Genomic DNA, 14,092 nt, shown 5'->3' on the forward strand with positions numbered 1-14,092 from the left:
CTCGTCAATTGAGGAATATACTCTGATAGCAGGTGGTGGCGGCGTTTCAGAGTTTTGCAGTATAACACAGAGGGTACAGTGTCCTTGAGTTCGTGATATCTAAATGGTCAAACGTTTAGATCTCTAGGAATTGTACTGAAGGTTACACAGCAGAACTGTGGTTTCTGTATATATTGGCTTAATAACGACCAGCATTTAACCAGTAAGTGAGGTTAAAGGCTGGCTCCCTTTACAGTCACGTCAGGCATATTTAGCCTCCAGGAGAAAGTTGCTTAGATCTATCTAAGATTTAAATGAATCCAATCTAATATAATGCTTTTAAAGTATAATTAAATTGTAGACTGGAAGAATTAAGAATTTGGGAGAAATAATAGTTACGTCGCCAATGTTGGCTGACACAATACTCTTCCATGCTTTCCAGGGAGCTTCTAGATCTTTCCTCACTGGAAAATTAATACAGTTAGTATGGTTAGTTTTCCGACGTAACGAATTAAGTTTATTATATCAGGGGTTAGTAATTTGGGGGGTCGGAAATTTCCAACAACTTTCCCAATAATTTAGGTGCTTTATTTCGTCAGTGTACGCCATATATGTTCTCTGTACTCCGTCTATTTCAGCAGTCCCTCATGCTCTGAAGAGGGAAGTGAGTACTGAGCAGTACTCAAGACGGGACAGCACAAGTGATCTGAGGAGTACAACCATTGTGATGGAATCCCTGGATTATAAAGTTCTCGTAAACCCTCCTATCATTTTTCTGGCTGATGCAATATTTGTTTGGTTATGCTCCCTAAATGTTAGGTCATCAGATATCATTATTCCTAAATCATTTACATGTTGCATATCATACCGCCACCCCCACACCATACCGCCACACACCCACCCCCCACACCACACCTGCACCACACCCACACCACACCTGCACCACACCCACACCACACCTGCACCACACCCACACCACACCTGCACCACACCCACACCACACCTGCACCACACCCACACCATACCACCACACCATACCCACACCATAATACCACAGTCACACTCAAACCACACCCACACCATACGCACATCATAATACCACACAGCCACACTCAAACCACACCCACACCATACCACTACACCCATACCACACTCACACCATACCACTACATCCACACCACACCCACACCATACCACCACCCCCACACCTGCACCACACCATACCCACACCATAATACCACACTGCCACACTCACACCACACCCACACCATACCATACCACTACACCCACACCATACCACTACATCCACACCATACCACTACACCCACACCACACCTGCACCACACCTGCACCACACAGCCACACCACACCTGCACCACACCATACCACAATACCATACCCACACAGCCACACTCACACCACACCCACACCATACCACTACACCCACACCATACCACTACACCCACACCACACACACACCATACCGCCACACCCACACCATACTGGCACACCCACACCATAATGCCATAACTATCAACGGCTACCACCAACAACCAACCACCACAACAACAATCACGACCACCAACCACAACAGCTATCACCAACCACCACCACCACCAACCACTACAACTATCAACAAACACCACCACCACCAACCACCACAACTATCAACAAGCACCACCAACAACCAACCACCACAACTACCAACAACAACAATCACCACCACCAACCACCACAGCTATCAACACTCAGCTCCACCACCACCAACCACCACAACTATCAACCACCAACAACCAACAACCAAAACTATGGATTCTCCATAAAGTGAAAATAGTGAAGAAAAAATGTTGAACCCACTTTTATTATGCTCTTGCTTTATTTCTACTAAATATAGAAAAATATTTGTTATATATTTCTACATTTTGTATTTATACCATCAATCACAAAAACGACTTTTGTGCAACATTTAAGGTTGCCACAAGGTCTTACATTTTGTTTTGCCAACATTGTGCAGTAAGTTGTGGCAACCTATTTACGACTACACACAATAACTTAGCTATTACATAAAAACAAATGTTGTCACTGCTTTCAAACACATTCCAGGTACGTTATGACAACCTAAAATTGTTTGCTGGGGGCAGAAGCTGCTGCTAGCACAACCCATCCACTTAAAAATTACGTCGTTTTTCACTCGTATGCGCACTAAGACTAAAAATTGTCGTACTAGAAAAGGAAAGTGGCTTGCGAAAGTGCCGTACTATCCCGTTTTTTGCTTTGGGTACTCTGGCTTAGTCTGTTAGTTTAGGAGAGGACACATTAAATAAATGGTTTTCATGACTTTTGAAACCTTAGGAGAATTTGCTGCTCTCCTAACCTACCAGTGGACCCAAAACTTGGTGCTTTGGGTCCATTTCTTTTGGAAAATGAAATTCCATTTTCTAGTACGGCAATTTTTGGCCATAATGCATATGATCGAAAAGGTACGTTCTTCTTAAGAGAACAAGTTGACGTCCCAGATACCCCTATCCGCTCTATAGTGGGATGTGATATCTTTTTACTCCACCACAGGCAAGACAGGGGATGCTGTTCAAGAGATTTCAAATGTCTCCCTCGTCCCATTGTGTTAATAGTTGATAGTGAAGTCCCAGGTGTCTCCCTCCCCCCCCTCACTCCCCCAACCAGAGAACTCATGCACAGGAGGTGTTTTTATGATATTTATATAAAGTGATTTTGAATAATGTGATAAACTGTCCATCAATTCATATATGAATTTAGTATTACGAATCGATACTTCAGGGTTTACCACATTACCATTGAGTCCTCTGTTATTTATTAATGTTTAAGAATTATTGAGATTGCAGCTGATGAAACCCACAGATCCCAGACATCTTCAAACACAGTAATTACAAGGGTAAACCCTTAACCCTCAGGTCAACCTCATTTCTGAGTCAGGCTTCTTCAGACATTGCTTATCCAGGCGTGAGTGTTGAGTTCCCCCTCACCGCTAAACCTGCAGGTTACCCATTCTGTCTAATGGTTCCCTCTGTCGTCACACGTGGCTCCTCATTAAAGATTATGTTCAAGCAAATTAGTCGCCTTACCGTCATAAGTTACTTTCACTGAAACGTAATAAATGAAGGATGAGCATGATAGAAGAACACATAACATGTTAAGGCTGAACATGATGAAGAACACATAACATGTTAAGGCTGAACATGATGAAGAACACATAACATGTTAAGGCTGAACATGATGAAGAACCGCATAACACGTTAAGGCTGAACATGATGAAGAACACATAACATGTTAAGGCTGAACATGATGAAGAATACATAACATGTTAAGGCTGAACATGATGAAGAACACATAACATGTTAAGACTGAACATGATGAAGAACACATAACATGTTAAGACTGAACATGATGAAGAACACTTTGTGGGAACAGACTTGTGAGATTTATATTTAATTTATATGAATTTATATAGAATTTATATATATGTTAATTTATATATTTCGATAGCAATTTGTATGATGTTAAGTGGACTGTAATTCTGCAATATTTCTCACAAATCGATCCTTACACATTAGGGGGGGGGGGTTATATTAAATTTATATATACGCAGCCAATCAAACTACAGTATTAAACTACATATATTAGTATATAAAATTGAGGTGCCTTATCTTATTGTACAGCAGGCTTAGTCCACCAGGTATAACTAGGATGTAGACACCAAATTATCCTCGTGAGAGGTTAGCTTCCATCACCCAAGTAACTGATGTACCAAGATTAATTCTTGCTTCCTCTTCTTGTTCCCGTCAAAGGGCACTAGCTGTAAAGCCGGAATCTTAATATATGACAGCTATATCAGAGAAAACACTGTATATTATATAAGATAAGGGCCAAGGCTTAATTACCTGTATTTAGAGGCTCTTTCTCATGCTAACCGGTTCGCCCTATATCTACCTAACATTAACCGGCCAGAAATGATTAAATAAACGGGTTTCAGTAAGACACTTCCCTTGTATATGTTGACAGCGGGTTGATGATGGAAGAACACTAATTTGATCTCCATAACACTTGGTCCAAGAAAATTTATAGGAGCTGAATTTGCTCCCCAGCGCCTCTCATCTTAACAATGGCTGACCTCACCTCTACTAACGCTCCTGGCTTACTTTGTCCAGATGTCAATAAGCAATAGAAGGATCACATTTACTTTATTTTCATACTTATAATTAAGTTAATTCACATGTGATGTTTTCAGGATGTAATAAGTCCAAAGACTACTGTATTTAAAAATAAATCCCAACAGAATAGCTAGTGAATTTATAGTGCTATGTGGCAATGATATCCCGTTTTCTATTGACAGGAAATTCCACTACAAGCTACATTTTCTATGGGTTAACTTGTGTATACAACGGCAGCAGCAATATTATCTGCCTATTGTATGTAATATTATTAAATGGTGTCGGGTTTTTCGACACACTTAACATGTTAAGGCTGAAGATGATAAAGAATGCATAACATGTTAAGGCTGAAGATGATAAAGAACGCATAACATGTTAAGACTGAACATGATAAAGAACACATAACATGTTAAGGCTGAACATGATGAAGAACACATAACATGTTAAGGCTGAACATGATGAAGAACACATAACATGTTAAGGTTGAACATGATGAAGAACACATAACATGTTAAGGCTGAATATGATGAAGAACACATAACATGTTAAGGCTGAACATGATGAAGAACACATGACATGTTAAGGCTGAACATGATGAAGAACACATAACATGTTAAGGCTGAACATGATGAAGAACACTTAACATTTTAAGGCTGAAGATGATAGTAAACTACTTAAAATTCCTAACTAATGGTTTCTTATCTTAAATCACGAGTCGTTACTCTTATTCATACTAGATAAGTTTAGATTCTGAAAATACATAGGTAAATATTGTTTTGGAAACAGGAGTTATTGAAGTGATTACCAGACAACATAATAGACGTTGGATTGCAGGATTGTTGCAAGCGACGGGTAGACATATATATACTGTCACATGATGTGGGACATTTGGGGCTTGACTCTATATATTAAAATATTAATGTAATAAATTCAATTACGAAGGACCACCCGCTGAAGGACCACATAACATGTTAAGGCTGAATATGATGAAGAACACATAACATGTTAAGGCTGAACATGATGAAGAACACATGACATGTTAAGGCTGAACATGATGAAGAACACATAACATGTTAAGGCTGAACATGATGAAGAACACTTAACATTTTAAGGCTGAAGATGATAGTAAACTACTTAAAATTCCTAACTAATGGTTTCTTATCTTAAATCACGAGTCGTTACTCTTATTCATACTAGATAAGTTTAGATTCTGAAAATACATAGGTAAATATTGTTTTGGAAACAGGAGTTATTGAAGTGATTACCAGACAACATAATAGACGTTGGATTGCAGGATTGTTGCAAGCGACGGGTAGACATATATATACTGTCACATGATGTGGGACATTTGGGGCTTGACTCTATATATTAAAATATTAATGTAATAAATTCAATTACGAAGGACCACCCGCTTTTATAGTAAAGAGGGAAACTAAGAAAATATGATCGTTAGATAATTCCTAGATGAACCAGTAACTATGGATAAAATACTAGAGAATATGATCACTGAAATAATTAATGGTCTGTATAATTAAATGAATCAAAGCCTCAAACACCTACATTGGTGGGTATTACTGGAACTCAATACGTCCAGGAACTAGTGTGGTTCGTTCACCAGTCCAATGTAAAATAATCTAATCCTATGAACATTTATGGAATCATTATCGTTATCATTAATGGGAACCTAGATTATGAACATGAATAATAATAATCATAATAAACACATGTTAATCGAATGAACAGAGTTCTGCATGTAAAAGAGTACAGATAATAGAAATCGAGGAATACAAAAGGAATCTTAGCTTAAAGACGATTTCCAAGAAGTTAGTCACGACTCATCCTCTGATTCTCCTGGACTCGTCATGGAACACTGGGAGTTAATTAACATGGGAAATGACAGCTCGGAGAATTCTTCACACACGCTGTAGTTTTTTGTTGTCGCACGGCGTCACGACAAGCTACCCAGCTATAAACCTACCCCCTATAAGATGCATCAAATAAGGATAAGGATACTTAGCTAATATGGGCACTGTGTAAGTTAAGGCTTGCCGAAGTTTGCGTCCTAGGGTCCGGTTCAGCCTATCCTAGATACTGGCGCGCTTCACTGGCCGGTCACGTGGTATTACATAGAACCAAAATTAACAGGTTCTGGCCGAATATCAAATTAATCTCTTGACCATTCGACTGGTTATGTAAATGACACTGACACCAGTGAAGTTTAGGTCTGCAAAGGTTCTTCACACCTCACAATGGCGACTTTCTTCTAGAGTTCTCGATGGCGTCTACCCTGGTGGCTGGGTAATGGCGTCTCGTCGTGAGCGCGTTGCCTCGTGTACTGGCGTCTCCTCCGCCCCGCATCCCGCGTTTGTTACCCAAATTATTTATTACGGATATTATCATTTCTCGCAGTTGTGATTGAAATGCTTGGGTTAGTACGGGTTTATTATTTAGAGGAGTTAAATATTATTATTTGCCCGTTTTATGATAGTAAACGAACAATGGAGATGAATTAAAGTCTCTCCAGCACATTCACGCGTGACGTTAAATTTACTACTAGATAACAGTTATAACTATAAACGCTCTATTTGGCTTTAGTTAGGGATCAGTTTATCTGTAATTAATTATCACACAGAACACCGTTGTTTATAGAGAATCAAGTTCAATTCTCAGACACATTGGACATAAATGTGTTTATTGCAATGGAATCTGACGCAATACTGGCGTCGGGTGACGTAAGAATTCTAGCCTTATTGTACAGATGTAATTATTAGTACATATGAACTCTACACTTGGTTAATTTTAATCACTACAATGATTAGTAGAATTAGTAATAATTAATGAGAATACAACAGTGTTGTATTTAGTGTTGGAAATTTCCAACATAACTCCGGGGGGAAGATTCTAGGGTCGTAGTGTAATGTGGAATACTGACACCTATCCCGAAGTTGGTATTAATATTAGTATATTAGTATGTTAGTATGTTAGTACACACATAACGAATGCCCCGTATTTGTCAAGGACATACAAGAAACTTAAGTCTTGCTGATTTCATGTTAAAAGGAACATGTTATTATGAATTACCTAAAGCTAATAATTAAGAAAGCCTACAATAACTCTGAGATTGGTGTCGCTATGACATGTAATGTGTATGTTACAAATCTCTAAGTGTGCAAACTCTCAGGTACTCTAGATAAACAATGTTATTTATAGCCTACACAATAATTAAAGATTTAAATCACACAATTTAAACAACAGAATCTACTGTGATGGGAATGTCCTGGGTCATAGTGACTTGTAATGGTTTGTTACTTGACATCACACCGCAGTATCATCATAGTTATCTAAATTGGATGTAAAGTTATTTGCTCTTAGTTAAGAACTATAATAGGCTTGTAGTTTCCCTTAGTGGAAACATGTATTAAATATTGAAACATTAAAGGATTAAGTTATCGGTAATCAGGAACCCTCTAAAGCTCACAATAAACTCAACAACTAGGGTCGCAGTGACGTGTAATGGTGTATTACGTAGCTGCTGAATCGTAGGCAAACTCAGAATAAGTTCCTAAGAACTGATAACATTATTGTATAATTATACATTAAAGTATTATTAGTCATTTAAGATCAAGGAGACTATGACACTACAGTAAGGTCACTGTCTAGGGTCGCTGTGACTTGTAACTATTGAGTTACTAGACAATAACATCACTCAGCATCATGATCACCCCAAATTCAAATGAGGAAATTGAATTTAATGTGCACTGCCGTGCAGTAGTCATTCTGACTGATGGCACAACTAAGATGCTAACTAGCTAAAATAATAGAAAAGTAGAGAACTGAAAAGTTTATTCATTAAAATCAAGGAAAATTCTGAGTGGACAGTGAGATTAGCAGCCTAGTCATTCTGACTTATGAGCTAATTGAATGGTAGCTCATAGGCTTGACACTGTAAACTTGTTAGTACGAAATCACCTTTACATGAAATTGAGTTTATTAAATCAGTCTCTATAAGTATAGTCAACTGCAGTTAATGGTGAGTACAGATTAGGCTAGTACTCAGTTGACACTACTAAAGTCCCTAAACCTACCTAAATAAATGGTTTGAATTTCTAACCTACCTAAGTAAGGAACTAAGCTAATTGTGAGCAAAAATGTACTCGAATTAACATTGTGAGCTGTATTGAGCTCATTAACAGGTCGAGCTATATTGAACTCGTGAACATGGTGAGCTATATTGAGCTCGTCAACAGTGTTGACAGGGTGAGCTGCAGTGAGCTCGTTAACAAGGTTAACAGGGTGAGTTATATTGAACTCATCAACAGTGTTGACAGGGTGAGCTGCAGTGAGCTCGTTAACAGTGTTAACAGGGTGAGTTATATTGAACTCGTCAACAGTGTTGACAGGGTGAGCTGCAATGAGCTCGTTAACAAGGTTAACAGGGCGAGTTATATTGAACTCGTCAACAGTGTTGACAGGGTGAGCTGTAGTGAGCTCGTTAACAAGGTTAACAGGGTGAGTTATATTGAACTCGTCAACAGTGTTGACAGGGTGAGCTGCAGTGAGCTCGTTAACAGTGTTAACAGGGTGAGCTACAGTGAGCTCGAATTAACGAGGTGGAGTATTGCATCATTCAATTATCATGGCGAGCAGTGCTCGTGGCATGGGGAACATTAAAGCGTTCGATTGTCATGGCGAGCAATATAGAGCTCGTATGCGCATGGGGAACAAGAAGCACTCAATTATTACGTTAATTCTAAGGTGAGCTATATTAAGCTCATGAAGCATGTTAATTAACAATGCTGATGTTTAACGATAATGCATTAAACAAAGAGAAACCTAAGATTGCTGGAAATTAAATTACTGCTACGATTAATCCTATTCAAGATAATTTGTAACATTTTCCTAACCTAAACATTTCACGGGTTATTAGTTCTCTGTAAATTTACTTACGTATTGGTAAGTTTGCAAGTTTGTTCGTGCTGCGCTCCTACACTAATTAAGCAGAAACGAAAGAAAAACAACTCAAACAAATTGATGCAAGTATTTATCACTAACTCTTAGTGCAGAAAACATGGTATTAAGAAGGTTTTCTTGGCAAACCTTTAAGCGCAAGTATAGTGGACCAGTGGTCCTAGTGAATTTGTAATTACTGAAGTTGCTTGATGACTTCATAGTATTACTAAATTCAGGAAATGCCAATGGCATTGCGTGCTAGATTCTCTAGCCTAACATTATTAATTACCTAGGTAGTACTAGATTCTCTAGCCCAACATTACAATTTACCTAGGAAGACTGAATGTGGTCAATTACTACTTGTCGAGAATAATTCTAGGTCTGCAGTGAATTCAATGGCTTAGTCGCTGTGACTTGTACTTGTTTGAGTACGGACCATTGGGTTTCACTGAGAGCTATGAAACATCTCGGCGAGTATCAATTGCACTACATTCAATCTGAGTTTATTACTCAGCTGTGTTTCTCCTTTTAGCTTGTTGCTGGAGAATTGATTTACTGCTGACTAATTTATTATTGTTGGCAGGCTTAGGCTTGTTCACATTCAGAACTTTACCAGTAAGTAAGTAGCCACCTGCAGATTGGAGCATATTCATTCCCAATCGTTTAACATGTCCAGTTATGAACTGGTAATAGTAGTCGGCTCCTACTAGTACATCTACATTGTTAAGGCGGTCAGACGTTAACTTGTTGTCAGCCAAATTAATTTCACGTTCCTGCAGGAAGTGGGCTGTGTACCCCAGACCCTTAATATTTAAGTCTAAAGGTATTTGATCTACAACAATGGCTTGGACAGCCTTGGCATGACTACCTAGTCGTACAAGCGGTTGAACTACTGAGTATTCATGGGTTCCTCGATTTATCATGAACCCTGACAAGTTTAATTTTACCTGTCCTATTGGTTGCAAATTAAGTGCCTCTGCTGCCCTTTGAGTAATGAAAGTTCTCTGGGAACCTTGATCAAATAGTCCACGTGTGGTGATCTTGGCTCCTCTGTCCTTCACTTGATGTTGGGCAGTAGGCAAAGCAGCATCCACTTGAGATGCTTGTGAAGTTACGCTGTACACATCTCGCACCTTGCAGCACTGTACTGGTGTAGATTCTCTACCTCCTATTCTAGGATTGACATAATTTGTCCTAACTAATTTGCACAGTGCAGCATGATGCTTGCCCCTTCTACAATTATTGCAGGTGTTCAGTGGGGTTTCACAGCTATTAACATTATGTGATTTGAGACACCTAGTACATTTGTGTAACTGTTTGAGTCGTCTGACTCTTGTGTCTCTATTAGGATAATTAGTACATTTGTACAGAGAATGGTTTTGATTGCAAAACAAGCACATTCCCCATCCTACAGCTCGTTTAGGGGTTACCGGTTTTGGTAAAACAGTAACTGCAGGTTGTGATGGTTTCGCTGCTTGCATTTGCTTGTTATTTATTCTCTTGTGAGTACTTGGTGTACTCTGGGGAACCATTAATAGGCTCTTGGGAGTGCTCTTTGGACTATTAGGTCTCTTAGGAACACCTGTGGGGCCTTTAGGCCTCACTGATGAATCAGTGTTTGACTGATTGTTGTTACATTGATTAGTAGCACCTTTGTTACCTAGTGACAGTGTCACTTTAGGAGTTTCAGGTAAGGAAACTGATGTAGGTACAGTTTTGGTGCATTCAGATTTAGCATTAAGTGCCTGGTCTGTTGTATGATTGCTCATATTGCGCAAACCTGTAAATATATCCTGCATTGACAGGGTATTACCATTCTGGTATACATATTAAGTGTGTCACCAGACAATTTTCTCTGGATGATAATTTTAGTCATCCACTCAGTAGTTGGGTGATCCACCTCTTTACTGAAAGAATTTATCAGTGACTCAAGCTGGAAACTAAAGGCTTGTAAAGAGTCAACTGATTGTTCTGGTGAAGATAAATTTAATAATTGGTGCACAAGGTTTATAATAGTCTTCTCATTGTTAGCACTTACTTTAGAAGGCTGTTGTGAGCAATTGTGACCATTACTTGTGTTGCTTAAGGCTTCTTGCTTAGCCTCAGCTTTGATTACAGCTTCGACTGCTGCTGCAGCATTAGCTTTATCATTTTCTGGTTCAGATTCACTGATTATTGCAGCTTCACTTGTTTCATCTGCAGCTTCACTTGTTTCATCTGCAGCTTCACTTGTTTCTCTGGGTTCTTGTGATAAGCTAGTTAATTCAGTAGCCTTATGTATTGAACTTATAGAATCCAGGGAACATGGAGAAGAGTGGTCTGAAAATTGGTCAGACTCTGTAAACAAATCATCACATGAAGTTGTATTAGATGAGAGGTTAGAAAATGAAGGTTGAACTACAGTTGTGGATTCTGTGTAGTGATCAGTATTGATTAGAGGATTCTCCTCATCTTGAGGTAGCTCAAGTATTTCATCTGAGCTGAGTGTTGACTCGGGTGTAGGTCTATTAATGATCTGTTCTATCCACTCGGGAATATCTTGTCTCGCAAGCACCTCCTTATATCGGTCTAACCTGGTTTGAACGCTACATTCATAGTTATCAAGAACAGATTCTGTTAGATGTAAGTTGTCTGAGACAGTATGACCGACCTGGAGTAAACTCCTGTGGGACTCGATTATAGTCTTTATATGATCATATTTTTGGTTAGCGTTCCTTATGGAACTTGCTAGTCTGTAGACGTCAACTGGGTCAGTTTCTACACAGTGATGACATCTGATAAGCAGTTCTCCTAGGCGAATTTGAAGAGTTCTCAAGAATCTTGCATTCCTTTCTAGAGGATTCATTCTTGCGGTAAATTGAGCCTGATAGGGCTTATATAGCTACTTGTACAGCTATGGTGTCAGCTCCTTGATGTAGAGCAGGTATAAGTATTGACAGCCTGATATTTTCTTGAGGCTGGTTGTAATTTACCTCATTTAGAGGTTAGCTACCTTGTAACCGGGGGGTGGGGGAAATAGCTCTCTCTTGTCCATTATTCCACCCCCCAGTTAACTAACGAGGCCGGGGGAAACAGCTCTCTCTAGTCCGTTATCCCGTCCCCAGTTAGCTAACTATTCTAGAGCACCTCCAGAGTTCCTAAGGCAACCTCTCTCGTTCAACACCTTGTAACCTAGGTATTTGACTACCTAGGTACTAAGACTACAAGGCGTCGTAACTGGATCAGCTACCCGAAACTCTAGAGAGAACTCTAGAATACAGAATCATTGCCACAAAACGTATAAGAGAAAACGAAAGGAAAGAAATGAATAGCGAAGTAATTAGTGAGGGTTTGGGGTGAGAGGGAGAGAGGTGGGAGGAGCAAGGAGGGTCATTAGTTGAAAGTGAGAGTTCAGAGAGGGGTGGATGGAGAGGAGTAGATAGGTAGAAGTAGAAGAGTAGCTAGTAGAAGTAGAAGAGTAGATAGTAGAAGACGAAATGCTGCCACCATCCATTCATGATCATTACATACAAGACAAGGAATGGAACTTGTCTGTATCACAAAATTCTCAAAAGATGTTGTCAAGAGATCATTATTAGTATGGTCCCATCTTTATCATGTACTCATTCTAAACCATGAAACCAGTAACTACAGAGGCTTTCTCACCTCAACTCAAAATCTCTAGGGAACAAAGTTAAACACAATTTAAATAATAAATTCATAATTATATTTCACATGAAGTATCATAATTTAGCAATTCAATTAAAATGTTCCAGTTTAATATGCAAAGTGAGTCATCATCCAAGAATTCGAGAACCCTACAACTTGACTGCCCCTGATCATCACACAACATATGTAAACACGACCAAGTCACCTTACTGCTCAACTCACCAAGTGTCTCTGCCTATAGCTGGATAGAGAGGGGGGGGGGGGGTCTGTAGTTGACAGAGACTCCCGCCCTGCCGGCCGACAGCCTCCCTGCTAGGGCCGTCTCCTCTGCTTCTGCTGACTGCCGTTCTGTCTGTTAATGCTTAATGCTCGATAGCTCTCCGAGTTTATATTGGGGAACCTAGTAGCTAACTCCGCCCACAAATAGATAGCCTCCGGCACTACCAAGCCACTCCTTAAACGTCGGCATGTTTGAAGGCTACCAGACTACAACTAAGAGATTATCAGAAGCAAGGTGAAATTCGCATGATCTGACCTCAGGTCACTTGGGGTCATTAACGCTTTGAGGTGTGAGATCTCAGGCAGACAACTGGCGCCTCTCAGATCCTTGTCTGTGACTCATGTACTCTATGTATGTATTAAACTAAACCAAACACTTTTACAGTGTTACATCTCCCCTTCTCCCCGAAATAAAGTTTTTGCAACATTGCTAAAGCAAGCTAGCTGTGTGCAACAACTTTATTAACGAAAAAAAATACATCCTAGCTAAACAAATATACATCATCCTACTCTAAAAAATGAAATATGTAGACAGACGTCCATTGTCTCTGGCTGGGCGACGTCACTGCTTGGTCTTGTAGATAATCCTGTACCACATTTCTTCAACACAACTGCCTCCGTCGCTTCTCCGTCGTTAACGCACAACAACCCTTGGTCAACCCGAAAGCCGTTACTACTTGAACTGCGCACAGGACCGTGGAATTCGGTTGTCCCAGCTGATCTGTAATTGGCCCTACGTCAGTCGCCATGAGAGACGTATATTGGGGTTCTTCACAGCTATAGGGACTACAAGTTTCGAGACCTTCATATAGTTGCCAACAGTAGAAATCCCATCCTACTCTTCTTCCTCCCTGTTGCTCCAGCACGCCTCCTTCAGAGAGCTACTTCTGACAGCCACATCAAGTCCGCATGACACAGGATGAATCACTCAACAGAGCAACGTGCTTGCAGGAGGGCGGCCAGTTAAGGCAAACGATCCTGTCTTGCAATTACGCTCCATGCAATGATGCTGACACCAGCACGGGACACTAGGCATCGTGTCTCAGCTT

Source organism: Procambarus clarkii, chromosome 27 (assembly GCF_040958095.1).
Source record: "Procambarus clarkii isolate CNS0578487 chromosome 27, FALCON_Pclarkii_2.0, whole genome shotgun sequence".
NCBI lineage: Eukaryota > Metazoa > Arthropoda > Malacostraca > Decapoda > Cambaridae > Procambarus > Procambarus clarkii.